The sequence below is a fragment of the Leucoraja erinacea genome, chromosome 2, assembly GCF_028641065.1.
Source record: "Leucoraja erinacea ecotype New England chromosome 2, Leri_hhj_1, whole genome shotgun sequence".
NCBI classification, from domain to species: domain Eukaryota; kingdom Metazoa; phylum Chordata; class Chondrichthyes; order Rajiformes; family Rajidae; genus Leucoraja; species Leucoraja erinaceus.
Genome location: NC_073378.1, coordinates 14,951,939 through 14,965,356, shown reverse-complemented (window position 1 = coordinate 14,965,356; position 13,418 = coordinate 14,951,939). Strand labels below are relative to the sequence as shown.

The following is a 13,418-nucleotide window of genomic DNA, read 5'->3' as shown; positions in this document are numbered from 1 at the left end:
AGAAAGCTCACAAAGGGATAGGAGAGTATGGCCAAATGTAGTAGGGATCGATGTGAATGGTGAGATGCGTAAGGAATTAAAAATACTGTATTTGAATGCGCAAAGTGTAAGAAGTAAAGTAAATGAGCTTGAGGCTCAGATAGAGGTTGGTAGATATGACACTGTGGGGGTTACCGAGACGCGCTTGCAGGAGGATCGGGTCTGGGAACTTAATATTCAGGGTTATACAACCTATAGAAAGGACAGGCAGGTGGGCAGAGGAGGGGGGGTAGCTCTGCTGGTGAGGGATGGAAATCAGTCCCTTCCGAGGGAAGACATAGGGACTGATGAGGTAGAGTCACTGTGGATTGAGTTGAGGAATTACAAAGGCAAGAAGACATTAATTGGTGTTATCTACAGACCCCCAAATAGTAGCCCGGATGTAGGATGTAAGTTGCAGCAGGAGTTAAAACTGGCATGTAACAAAGGTAATGCCACTGTGGTGATGGGGGATTTCAATATGCAGGTGGACTGGGAAAATCAAGAAACTCTCTTTCTTGGTTCAGGACCCCAAGAAAGAGAGTTTGTAGAATGCCTCTGGGATGGATTCTTCGAGCAGCTTGTAATGGAGCCGACCAGAGAAAAGGCAATTCTGGATTTAGTGTTGTCCAATGAACCAAATTTGATAAGAGAACTCGAGGTAAAGGAACCGCTTGGAGGTAGTGATCATAATATGATTTGTTTTAATCTGCAATTTGAGAAGGAGAAGGTTAAATCGGAAGTGGCAGTGATGCAGTTGAACAAACAGGACTATGAAGGCATGAGAGAGGAGCTGGCCAAGCTAGACTGGAAAGCAATACTAGCAGGAATGAAGGTGGAACAGCAATGGCAGGAATTTCTGGGCGTAATCCGGAAGACACAGGATCATTTCATTCCAAAAAGGAAGAAAGATTCTAAGGGGAGTATGAGGCAACTGTGGCTGACAAGAGAAGTTAGGGATAGAATAAAACAAAAAGAAAAATGTATAACACAGCAAAGAGTAGCCGTAAGCCAGAGGATTGGGAAACTTTCATAGGACAACAGAAGGAAACAAAACGGGCAATATGGGCTGAAAAGATGAAGTACGAGGGGAAGCTGGCCAGGAATATAAAGAAGGACAGTAAAAGCTTCTTTAGATATGTTAAGGGAAAAAGAGTAGCAAAGTCAAATGTGGGTCCCTTGAAGGCAGACCTGTGTGAAATTATTATGGGGAACAAGGAAATGGCAGAAGAGCTGAACATGTACTTTGGATCTGTCTTCACTAAGGAAGACACTAACAATCTCCCAGATGTACTGGAGGACAGAGGATCTAAGTGGGTCGAGGAACTGAAATAAAATTTCATTAGGCGAGACATTATATTGGGTAGGCTAATGGGACTGAAGGATGATAAATCCCCGGGGCCTGATGGACTGCATCCCAGAGTCCTCAGGGAGGTGGCTCTAGAAATAAAGGACGCATTGGTGATCATATAACAATGTTCAATAGATTCAGGATCAGTTCCTGTGGATTGGAGGATAGCTATCCCACTTTTCAAGAAAGGAGCGAGAGAGAAAACGGGGAATTACAGACCAGTTAGCCTGACCGGTGGTGGGAAAGATGCTGGGGAGTCAATTATTAAAGAGGTAATAATGGGGTATTTGGATAGCAGTAAAAGGATTAGTCCAAGTCAACATGGATTTATGAAAGGGAAATCATGCTTGACTAATCTTCTGGAATTTTTTGAGTATGTGACAAGTAAAATGGATGAAGGGGTGCCAGTGGATGTAGTGTATATCGACTTTCAGAAAGCCTTTGATAAGGTTCCGCACGGGAGACTGGTGACTAAAATTAGAGCACATGGTATTGGGGGTAGGGAGTTGACATGGATAGAAAATTGGTTGGCAGTCAGGAAGCTAAGAGTAGGAGTGAACGGGCCCTTTTCAGAATGGCAGGCAGTGGCGAGTGGAGTGCCGCAAGGCTCGGTGTTGGGGCCGCAACTGTTTACCATATATATTAATGATTTGGAAGAGGGAATTAGGAGCAACACTAGCAACTTTGCGGATGACACAAAGCTGGGTGGCAGTGTGAACTATGAAGAGGATGTTAGGAGGTTGCAGGGTGACCTGGACAGGTTGAGTGAGTGGGCAGATGCGTGGCAGATGGAGTATAATATAGATAAATATGAGATAAAACACAAATGTGAGGTTATCCACTTTGGTGGCAAAAACAAGGGGGCAGATTATTATCTCAATGGGGTTAGGTTAGGTAAGGGGGAGGTGCAGCGAGATCCGGGTGTCCTTGTACATCGGTCACTGAAAGTTGGCGTGCAGGTACAGCAGGCAGTGAAGAAAGCTAACGGAATGTTGGCCTTCATAGCAAGAGGATTTCAGTATAGGAGTAGAGAGGTTCTTCTGCAGTTGTATAGGGCTCTGGTGAGACCACATCTGGAGTATTGCGTACAGTTTTGGTCTCCTAATTTGAGGAAGGACATCCTTGTTAGTGGCGGCGCCTAACGGCAGCGGCTCGACTACAGTCGTCTGTCTTTTTTTATTTTTGTCTTGTTAAATGTATGTCTTGAGTTAGTTTTTATTTTTGCAGCGTAGGTTCACGAGATTAATCCCTGGGATGGCAGGACTGTCATATGAGGAAAGATTGAAAAGACTAGGCTTGTATTCACTGGAGTTTAGAAGGATGAGGGGTGATCTTATAGAAACATATAAAATTATAAAAGGACTGGACAAGCTAGATGCAGGATAAATGTTCCCAATGTTGGGCGAGTCCAAAACCAGGGGCCACAGTCTTAGAATAAAGGGGAGGCCATTTAAGACTGAGGTGAGAAAAAACTTTTTCTCCCAGAGAGTTGTGAACTTGTTGAATTCCCTGCCACATCACTGGATGGATTTAAGAGCGAGTTAGATAGAGCTCTAGGGGCTAGTGGAATCAAGGAAGATGGGGAGAAGGCAGGCACGGGTTATTGATTGGGGACGATCAGCCAAGATCACAATGAATGGCGGTGCTGGCTCGAGGGCCGAATGGCCTCCTCCTGCACCTATTTTCTATGTTTCTATGTTAATAATTTATTGCATATTTTAAAATTATATATTATCTATGTGTATTGTGTTACAGGCCTGTCATGCTGTTGCAAGGAAGAATTTATTTGTTCTGTTTTCCGTACATACGACGATTAAACACTCTTGACTCTTCAAAATTGGAGCATCTGGAGAAAACACACACGGTCACAGAGAGGACGTGCAAACTCCGCACAGACAGCACCCAAGATCAGGACTGAACCCAAGTCACTGGCCCTGTATCACCCATGAGGGAGAGTGCGGGGGCAAGGGCTAGCAACCAATAGATGGATACAGATGAGGAAGGGTTGATTGGCAGTTCAGATTAGTTTCAAGAAATAAAACATAGTTTCTTTATGTCTATTCCAGGACATAAAACACCCACAGGTTGAGGGAAATAACAGCAAGTAAAATTCTTCCAGCCAACCTTTAACCTCAAAACTATAAATCTGTTGTATTCAGTGTTAATCAGTGCTGTTCCTAGGACTAGGTTATGGGAAAAATGCTTGTCTTTTTCACAACACATTCGAACACCTGTGAAGTGCTTTGGGAGGCAGAAAGGCCGTGAAAGTTGCTACTTAATACAATTTTCCCTCCCCATTCACAACAGTGATTTTGTTTCACAGGTACTGCAAAGGCTGTAAAACACTTAATATAAGCCTGGGAACTCTCCAAGTTTCTATTTAATGTAGGTCTTTCTTTGATCCTTAACAAAAATGTGGACACTGGGAAAATGAAAAAATATTTAACATACACAAAAAATAAATATAAAAATCCACTTTGCCCAATGAAATTTCCTTCTACACCTAGGGCCTTGAATCTATTTATTTATAAGGCATTTGAGAGGCAACAAAAAATGTTTCGACTGAAATGTTGAATTTGGCAATCTATGTTGAATGGCATCGGAAGTTGTTTTATTTAGAGTACTGCTACTTCTCGTTGAAACGTTTGGTGGACAATGGTCGGTTGTGTGTTCAATATTGTGAATTCACATTCACACAACATTCCTTTACATTTGGAATGATTAGTTAGTGGACAATATATTGTAGCAATCATTTCCACATTTTCTGCAAATCTTGAATGATAAACGAGTGGTAAAATAACAACAGACAGCAGCACTGTTTGGAGGAGACGCCAATTTTTCAGATGCATTTTAGACAAAATAAAGTTGACATGTTTTTTAGATGTTTACTGATTCCAAGCTACTATGCATTCTACTAAAATGTAACTCTGCCAATTTTGTTCTGTTAGGAGCAAAATTTGATGCAAATATTGGCAGGATTCATAGACCATACACAACACTGTCAATGTTAATGCATTCCAGGCATTTCCATAACACAAATGCACAATTCATAAATTTTGTAGGCATGTTTGATGGAAAGTGAATCACCTTTTCACCTGCTGTGCAGAAACAGAAACACAAACCAAGTCTTATGTTTTGATACATGGTACATAATGTGACTCACAGTATGAGTTTAGGCAAATATTATCATTTGCCATAATAAAGACTATATTTGCAGAAGATTATTTTAAACATTTTACTATTTAATGGACATTTTAATACAAATGTCATGCAGAAATGTCTGAAAGTTATATCACAGAAATCAGGGACTAATTATTTAAAAAATCCTCTCATTAAACCTCACTCTGGTGCACACTTTTAACACTGCGCAATCGTATTGTCAATGCATTTAATTACTGTTAAAACACAAAGTAAGTGTTATTACACCAGGGTATCCTCTCAACCAACAAAACCACGGCCAATGTCAAAGTGGTATCTAAATTACCTATTCATACTTCTGCTAAAGGACAATACTAACTTCATATTCAGTAATAAGCTATCTACATGTTACCAAACACACAAGCTAAATGTTTAACTAAGAAACCCAATCCCAAAGCCACATGGTGGTGGCGCTGTTGACAGCTGCGGCTCGCCCGCAGTCCGTCTGTTTTTACTTTTTTATTGGGTTTTTTTTTTTTGGCCTTTTTTAGTTAAATTTTAGTTTATTAGGTTGGGTATGTGTGTTGGGGGGGGCAGTGAAACATGTTTTTTGTCTCTTCCTTCGGGGGAATGTGACTTTTTCTTGTCGTATCCCCCTTCTCTGCCTTCGTCTGCGCTGAGGCCTAATGGCGGAGCTGGCGGCCTCCAACTGCGACCGACCTCGAGGCTCCAGAGGCAAAGCCAGCCAGGACTTACCAACGCGAGGCTGGCGGGTTATGGCGGCGGTGGCGGTGGCGGTGCCCCAGTTCTGGTGGCGGTGGCCCGGCGGCAACCTGAATTCGTGGCTCGGCCGCGGGCCCAATGGACAACATCGTCGGGGGCTCACAGGTCACAGGTTGGTGACCTGTTTTTCCGGAGCTCCCGCAACTACAGCTGCGTCCGCTGGACTGGAGGGCGGCATCTTCGACCACCCCGGGCCACGGAGCTTGAACCGGCCCGTTCGCGGAGCACGGTTGAGCCGCGGGACTTACTTACCATCATCCGGCGGGGTCACAACAACGGAAGCCTGGATCGCCTCAGCGCAGAGGGAGAACAAGGAGGGAAGAGACTTTAAGACTTTTGCCTCCATTACAATGTGGAGGTGCCTGCTGAACTCACTGTGGTTGATGTTAATTTGTGTTTATTGTGTGTTTTGTTATTTATTATTATATGTATGACTGCAGGCACAAAATTTTGTTCAGACCGAAAGGTCTGAATGACAATAAAGGAATCTAATCTAATCTAATCTAATCAGAATCTAAAATGCCTTTACACAGTGGGAACAATATATCATGTTTTTTAAATTAAAATCAAAATACAAACAACCTATTCAATACAAAACTAAAATGCTATAAATTGCTTAAAAAGCCACCTGCTTTGAGAACTAGAGGTCATTTTCATGCATTATCACATAACGATCAAAATAGGTTTTTCACAAAGTGTAAAAAAAAACAAACAGCTGGAGGAACTCAGCGGGTCAAGTGGAGGCAGAGGACTAATGGAGGCAGAGGACTTGTCAATGCTTCCGCCAACACATAGTGCTTTTGCAACAGATTACTATAAACTTAACATTTTAAGAGACAGATATGAACAAAAGCAAAAATTGGCAGTCCCGTTAGGAAGAGTTTTTCATCAATTTTAATGGAAATTACTTCATTACACACATCTAAAAGCACTTGATATGTTTTCAAATGAAACCATCCACACTAGTTCTTCTCGGTGCATTCCAGTGAACCACTGTCCTCTATACTTCAACTTCCTGATGCTGGCCACTAAGTTAATATGTAACTATAGGCCAAGTTTGAAGAATTTTCCACAAATGTTGTTTAAAAAGTCTTACTTCCCAACTGACTGCATGATACAGCCCAAAAAAACAAGACCAGTCTAAATTGCCTGCTACAGCTGAAATCTTAAAATTCCTGGCAACAACACGACAAAACATAGCTTTGATTGACAGTCCCAATTTGGATGGCCAATGTGGGAAATGGAAAAATTTACCAAACAGAGGTGCCCTCCTCAATTTAGGGTCATAACATAGTGTGTATGACAGAGTGAGAGCTCTACCTCCCCATGCTGTTCATACCAGGAAATGGCATTTCATAACAGGAACATGAAATTGCCCTCTTCTCCACGACTTGCATCTTTCCTTTGTGCTATGTTTTAGTTTAGTTTAGAGATACCACATGGAAACGGGCCCTTCAGCCCACACCGACCAGCAATCCCCGCACATTAACACTATCCTACACACACTAGGGATAATGTTTACATGTATACCAAGCCAATTAACCTACAAACACTTATACGTCTTTGGGATGTGGGAGGAAACCGGAGATCTCGGGGAAACCCACGCAGTCACAGGAGAACGTACAAACATCCGTACGGGATCAAACCCTGGTCTCTGGTGTTGTAAGCACTGTAAGGCAGCGGCTATACTGCTGTTTCACCTTGCCACCCTGCTTCTATTAATATCGGAACCCAAGCAGTTCCCATTTCTTCTCTGGCAGATCCTACATTTCAAAAGGAATACGAGTGCATTTAAATCACAAGTTGAGGATGTTACTTATGATAAATAAATATGTTTATTTATCAGGCAATAAATTCTGATCCAATATGGCATTCTAATTAATACCAACTGTGGTTTGTGTGAATATGCATAGTGCCATTTGCTTCAGTTCCAGAATGCGGACCAATTAATAATGAAATAACATGCTTCAAAGTCAAGATGATCTTTTTCCTTTCTCATTTTTTTTGCCTTTTTCTTAGTCTGTTTTTTTTTTTTTGCATTAGTGTTATGGTTATTAATTTATTTAATTTTGATAATCACATTTATCTGCAATGCATCTATGCGCTTGCTACTGTTGCAAGTAAGAATTCCATTGTTCCGTTGTGACAAACACTCTTGACCCCTGACTTTTAGGTGAGAGTTCGTGATTGGGGTATACTGAAGTGTGTCATCAATGATTCATAGCGCAATCACGTATACTGGTGGTGGAGTAAGTGAACGTCATGGGTGGTGGATAGGGTGCAGGACAAATGGGCACTTTTGTTCTGGATGATATTGAGATTCCTCATGATTATTGGAGCAGTGTTAATCCAGTTGGTGTGGAATGTTTCATCATGCTCCTTGAAAACTTGTACATAGCATGAAAGATTTAGGAGTCAGGTTACAACTCCCAGTCTCTGCCCTGTTCCAAGAGAGACAGTATTAGGTTTGTCCATTCAAATGTTAGGTTAATGGCGACTCACAACATGTTAATGGTGGGGGAATTTAACAATGGGCACCACTGAATATCAAGTACAGGTGGGCACACCATGTTTGAGATGGTTAATTGCCTGAAGATTGCAAGGATACAGCAGACTGCTTTACTTTCTCAGGAATTGCAAAAGTAGCAGCACAATCATTCACTGCTTTAGTATGGTGAAGGACACAGGTGAAACAGCTGAAGTAGTTGAGCCTTGATAAAATGGTGCAATAATCTGCTAAAATAAAATATATGGACACATTTACCTGTTTTGTAGTAAATGCCTACTATTTTCTGTGTGCTTAAGCAAAGCAAGAATTTCATTGTCCTATACAGGGACACATGACAATAAACTCACTTGAATTTGAACTTGAATGCATCGATCTTGACTCTAAATGCAATCAATGACCAAGCCTGGCTCTCTGGCAAGCAGAATTCCACAGAAGAAATGTCCCTATTTTTCAATCTCATATAACTACCATTTCTTTTTACATAATGAGTCCTTCCTTTGAAGAAACATCCTCTCTGTAACTGCGAGACACAAGAAACTGCGGATGCTGAAATCTTGAGCAAAGTATAATGTGCTGGAGGAATTCAGCGGGTCGGGCAGCTTCTGTGGAGGGAATGGACAGGTTATTTTTTGGTTTGGGACTTTTTTTCAAACTGGCTCAGGTCTCAACCCGAAACATTTCCTGTCCATTCCCTGTACGAAAACTGCGTGACCCTCTCAATTCTTCTCTGCATCTATCCAATTTAATCCCCTGCAAATACCACATCCTTTAATGAGATCGCCTGTCATTCTTCTAAATTGAAGGGAATAGTGGGCTAGCCAATTAAATCTTTATCATAACTACTAATCAGAGATGTAGCTGCTGCTGTAAATGCAAGGAACATGGCAATCAATTTTATTGCAGCAGTTTGCACAAACACACATCTGTTTTTAGAAATGGTTAGTAAGAAATAAATATTAGCTAAGACGCAGAACATAACTCTTCAAGTTAGCGTTATGGAATCATTCAACAAAACATCAGATAAGGCCTCCATTTAACATCTCTTCCAAAGGATGGCACCACACTTCAGCATTTCATTGCAGTTGTCAGTCTAAATTTACACTCTGGCTTCTGATTCTTGTCCTCAACCCAGCAATATTTTGCATTGGAGGCAAAACTACTACCAAGGTAAAAAGTTAAATTTGGTCGACAAGTATTCAGCAAAGGTAGACAAAGTATTCAGCAACATAGTTTATGGGTCCCATCGTTCCATTGCATCCTGAGTGACAAGGCATTGCTTGACATTAGCTCCCACCCAGATTCTGTGATGAAGTCCTCGGTCAGAGACCAATAAAGCAACTGACCCAGATGGAGTCCCTGGCCATGTGTTCAGAGCCTGCACAGACCAACTGGCAGGAGTATTTACAAACATCTTTAACCTCCCGCTACGCCATCCGGAGGTTCCCACCCAGGCGACAGGCTAAGGCGACAGATAGCACAATGGGCTAAGAGTTCGGCTGGCAACCGGAAGGTAGCCGGTTCAAATCCCGCTTGGAGTGCATACTGTCGTTGTGTCCTTGGGCAAGACACTTCACCCACCTTTGCCTGTAATGGAATGGCGGCAGGCGCGGGCACACCGCGACGCCCTGTGTCTCCCTTTCAAGGGAGATGCTAAAAATGCATTTCGTCGTCTCTGTACTGTACACTGACAATGACAATAAATTGAATCATTTCATTTCATTTTCATTTTACCTGTGTGGCTAAAGGGATCAGGGGGTATGGAGAGAAGGCAGGTACAGGATACTGAGTTGGATGATCAGCCATGATCGTATTGAATGGCTCGAAGGGCCGAACGGCCTACTCCTGCACCTATTTTCTATGTTTCTATGTTTAAGATGACCACTCTTATCCTGGTGCCAAAGTAAAGCAAGGTAGTATCCCTTAATGATAAACATCCGGTGTCTCTGATACCAACCATAACAAAGTACTTTGAGAGGCTGGTCATGGTGCATATTAACTCCAGCCACCCAGACAGTCTTAGTCCACTGCGGTTTGATTATTGTTTCAACAGATCCAAAGCAGCTGCCATCTCCCTGGCCGTACACTAATTTCTGGACCTTCTGGATAATAAGGACTCCTGCGTCAGATTCCTACCTATCAACCATAGCTCTGCATTCAACACCATGTTCTCAGCCAAACACATTTCCAAACTCCTGAATTTAGGAAAAGCACCCCTCTGTAACTGAATCCTTAACTTTCAGACCCACAGTCCACAATCAGTGACAATCAATGATATTTCCTCCATAATAATTATCAACAGCAGTGCCCTGCCTCTTTGGAGACTCTCGGACTATCTTTGATCGGTCTTTGCTGGCATTACCTTGCACTAAACGTTATTCCCTTATCAAAGTATCTTTATACTGCAAATGGATCGATTGTAATCATGTATTGTCTTTCTGCTTACTGGTTAGCACACAACAAAAGCCTTTCATTGTACCTCGGTACACGTGACAATAAACAAAACTGAACTGATATTTACGATTCTGCAGCCAAATTCTGCTCCAACTCCATTTACAAGTTTGTTGATGGCACTATGATATGGTATCAGATCTCGAACAATGAATCGAGTGCTTGGTCACATGGTGTCAAGACAACACCTTCAAGACGTTGGAGCTAGTTAGTGACCAGGAAATAGTGGCGAACATGAAGTGCTTTGAGAGACTGATCATGATGCATATTAACAGCATCAATGGTACGAAAGTGGAGATGGTCGAGAACTTCATGTTCCTAGGTCTAAATACCACCAACAATTTGTCCTGGACTCACCTTATAGAAACTATGGTCAGAAAAGCACACCAATGCTTCTACTTCCTCAGAGGACCAAGGATATTTGGCATGTCTCCAATGACTAATTAACTTGCATCATAACTTGGTTTGGCAACAGCTCAGCACAAGACTGCATGAAATTACAGAGTTGTAATGTATGCACGGATGCATCACATAAACCAGCCTCCATTGGACATTAAGGTTTCTTATTTTAACCTGAAACATAAATATTTATTTAAGAATGCAATTCTTTCTTTACTCTGCCCACATCACCATCCTGACAGTGGTTTTTAAATGATTATTATTCTCAGCTCTACTGTATTCAGCAACACAACAATTCGAGAAATGGAAATGACAAATGTGAAGCAAAAAAAATAACTACTGGAGGAACTCAACAGGGTGAGCAGTATCAGTGAGGAAGGGGTGGAATTGTCACGCTCAGTCCAGATGCGGGGTCTTTGTCACAGTCAGTTGAAGAAAGAGTGGAGAGGGAAGATAGTTGTAATGAGGGAGATGGGCCAGCACCTAATGGTAAGAGATGTGACTGCACAGCCAGCCCCAGGTATTTCCATTGTATTTGTTATTTATTGAACTTTTTCTTTGTTTTTCCCATTATGTACTATGTTTACATATTCACATATTCTGTTGTGCTGCAGCAAGTAAGAATTTCATTATCCCGTCCGGGACATATGACAATAAAACACTGTTGAATCTTGAACCTGGAATAGACCCGTAGACCCACTGAAATCACTGGAAGTGTGATACTTAGGAATAAAAACAGAAAATGCTGGAGATACTTAGCAAATCAGACAACATCTGCAGAAAAATAAATTCATGTTTCAGGTCAATGATCTTACCTCATAGTGGTGTGAAAGTTAATTTTGCTTTAATTTAATTCAATCAATTTAAACATATTTTTGTAAAAAAGTTATTTTTTAAGCTATTTAATATAAAAAATATTTTAATGGAGACACAAGGTGCTGCAGATGCTGGAATCCTGAGTAAAACACAAAGTGCTAGTGTAACCCAGTGGGTCAGGCAGCATCTGTGGAGAACATGGGTAGGCAACGTTTCGGGTCAGGACTTTTTTTTATAGAGCTTTAATATTTTTGAATATTTCTACATCTCATTCATGAACATTCAATTTAACCAAGAGCAGTTGGTGCAGGAGCATAGCCTCACTGATTGTTAAAGCACTTCAGGCAGAATCTGAAACGCACAAAGGCACTGCAGTCCAATGAGCTTGGAGACCATCTTGGTTCTTCTTGGTTTCTTATGGAGGTGGCCCAGCAGAAGGCTAGACCCAGAGCATAATGTACTGATGGGCATGTTCCAATTTTTTCATGTCATACTTGACAATGACTTGCTCCCAGCCTCAGAATAAGATTTTGGATATCCTTGTCGTCATCTTCTACTCTCTTAGGCTATATTTTACCCATTCACGCACCATTATTGTGAAGCCACTATTAAAAATAGCTTCCCATCCCGTCTTGCCATAAAATAAAAAGCTATCAGTTTCACCATACTCTGCTGCACTTTCTGAACAACCTCTCCTTGCTCAGTACACCTGCAGAGGGCAGTAGGCACTTCTGCAGATGCACTGTAGAAAGTATCCTGTTGGGATGCTTCACAACCTGGTTGGCAAAATGCTTTGCCCAAGACCGCAAAAAATTTCAGCCGGTGGATGTAGCCCAGTCCATCATTCAAACCATCCTCCCGCCCCACACCCCCACCGACCCTATTTACACTTCAGACAGTCTCAGGGAAGCAGGCAACATGATGAAGTACCATTTATGGCCTGGTCATTCCCTCTCCTCCCTTCAGGAAGAAGGTACAAAAGCTTGTAAATATTATCAATAGATTCGGAAACAACTTTCCCGTTGCAGCAGTTGCAACAGCAGCCCACGATCTCTTCACTTTCTATCATCTGTGGTCCAGCAGAAATTCTAGATATAACAGTGACGTGCACCCTGAACAGAGAAACTGAGTTTCCAAGAAATTGCCTTTTCTTTTCTCTTTGTACTCCTATTCAATCCTTTCTTTCCTCTGCTTCCCACAGCATACTAAAGCTCAACTTAGAGACAGCACCTTACCTTTTCACTTTGTATATTACACACTTGCAAAATAATAAAAATAGTTTGACAAATTGCAAGACATTGTTCCGTTACCTCACTTAATATTTATTTTTTGTTCTTTACTCCCACCCCAGTTTCTCACCAAGTTGAGATGGACTTATCTTCAATTTCCCCAGTTGCAATAAAAGATAAAGATTAAAGATATTATAATTGTTTCTCTATTCACCAATTCTGCCTGATACACACAGTATCAATTTGTTCTTATCCATGACGATCTTATGGGTTATACTAAAATCAGGAATAATGTTGCATATTGCAACTGTCGACTGCAATGATAGTGGTGGGGTTAGAAAGGAAGGAATGGGCAGCCGAACAAAATATCTACCTTGAACTCAATTTTTTGTCAATCATTTAAAAATATTCAAATATTATTACATTTATGATCACGAACATTGGCGATGATCGGTTTTCTAAACTGGCTGCTACCCTGCACACCAGAGTATTAGAAGATCATCGTGACATAAGGCAAACACATCTTATTTTTTAAATTCTATTCATGCAAATGAAATAATGTTCTATTTATAAATGGACAGTGGGCAGGTGCTGTAGACCTGCACGGGGAGGTAGACACCCCCGCCCCCATGAGTCTCGGGCAGATGGGGCTCGTCAGCCTGGGAAGGTTGTCCATCTAGGAGAGGGAAAACTGTGATTTAAAACCTCCACTGCCTTGTGGACATAT

The 13,418-nt window shown here is 41.6% G+C and overlaps 1 protein-coding gene across 5 annotated transcripts in view; it reads right to left on the bottom strand.

Annotated features, from left to right (window-relative positions):
• Nucleotides 1-13,418, bottom strand: part of mpp7a (MAGUK p55 scaffold protein 7a) — a 408,735-nt gene that overhangs the window by 118,402 nt on the left and 276,915 nt on the right. The window lies entirely within an intron of this gene.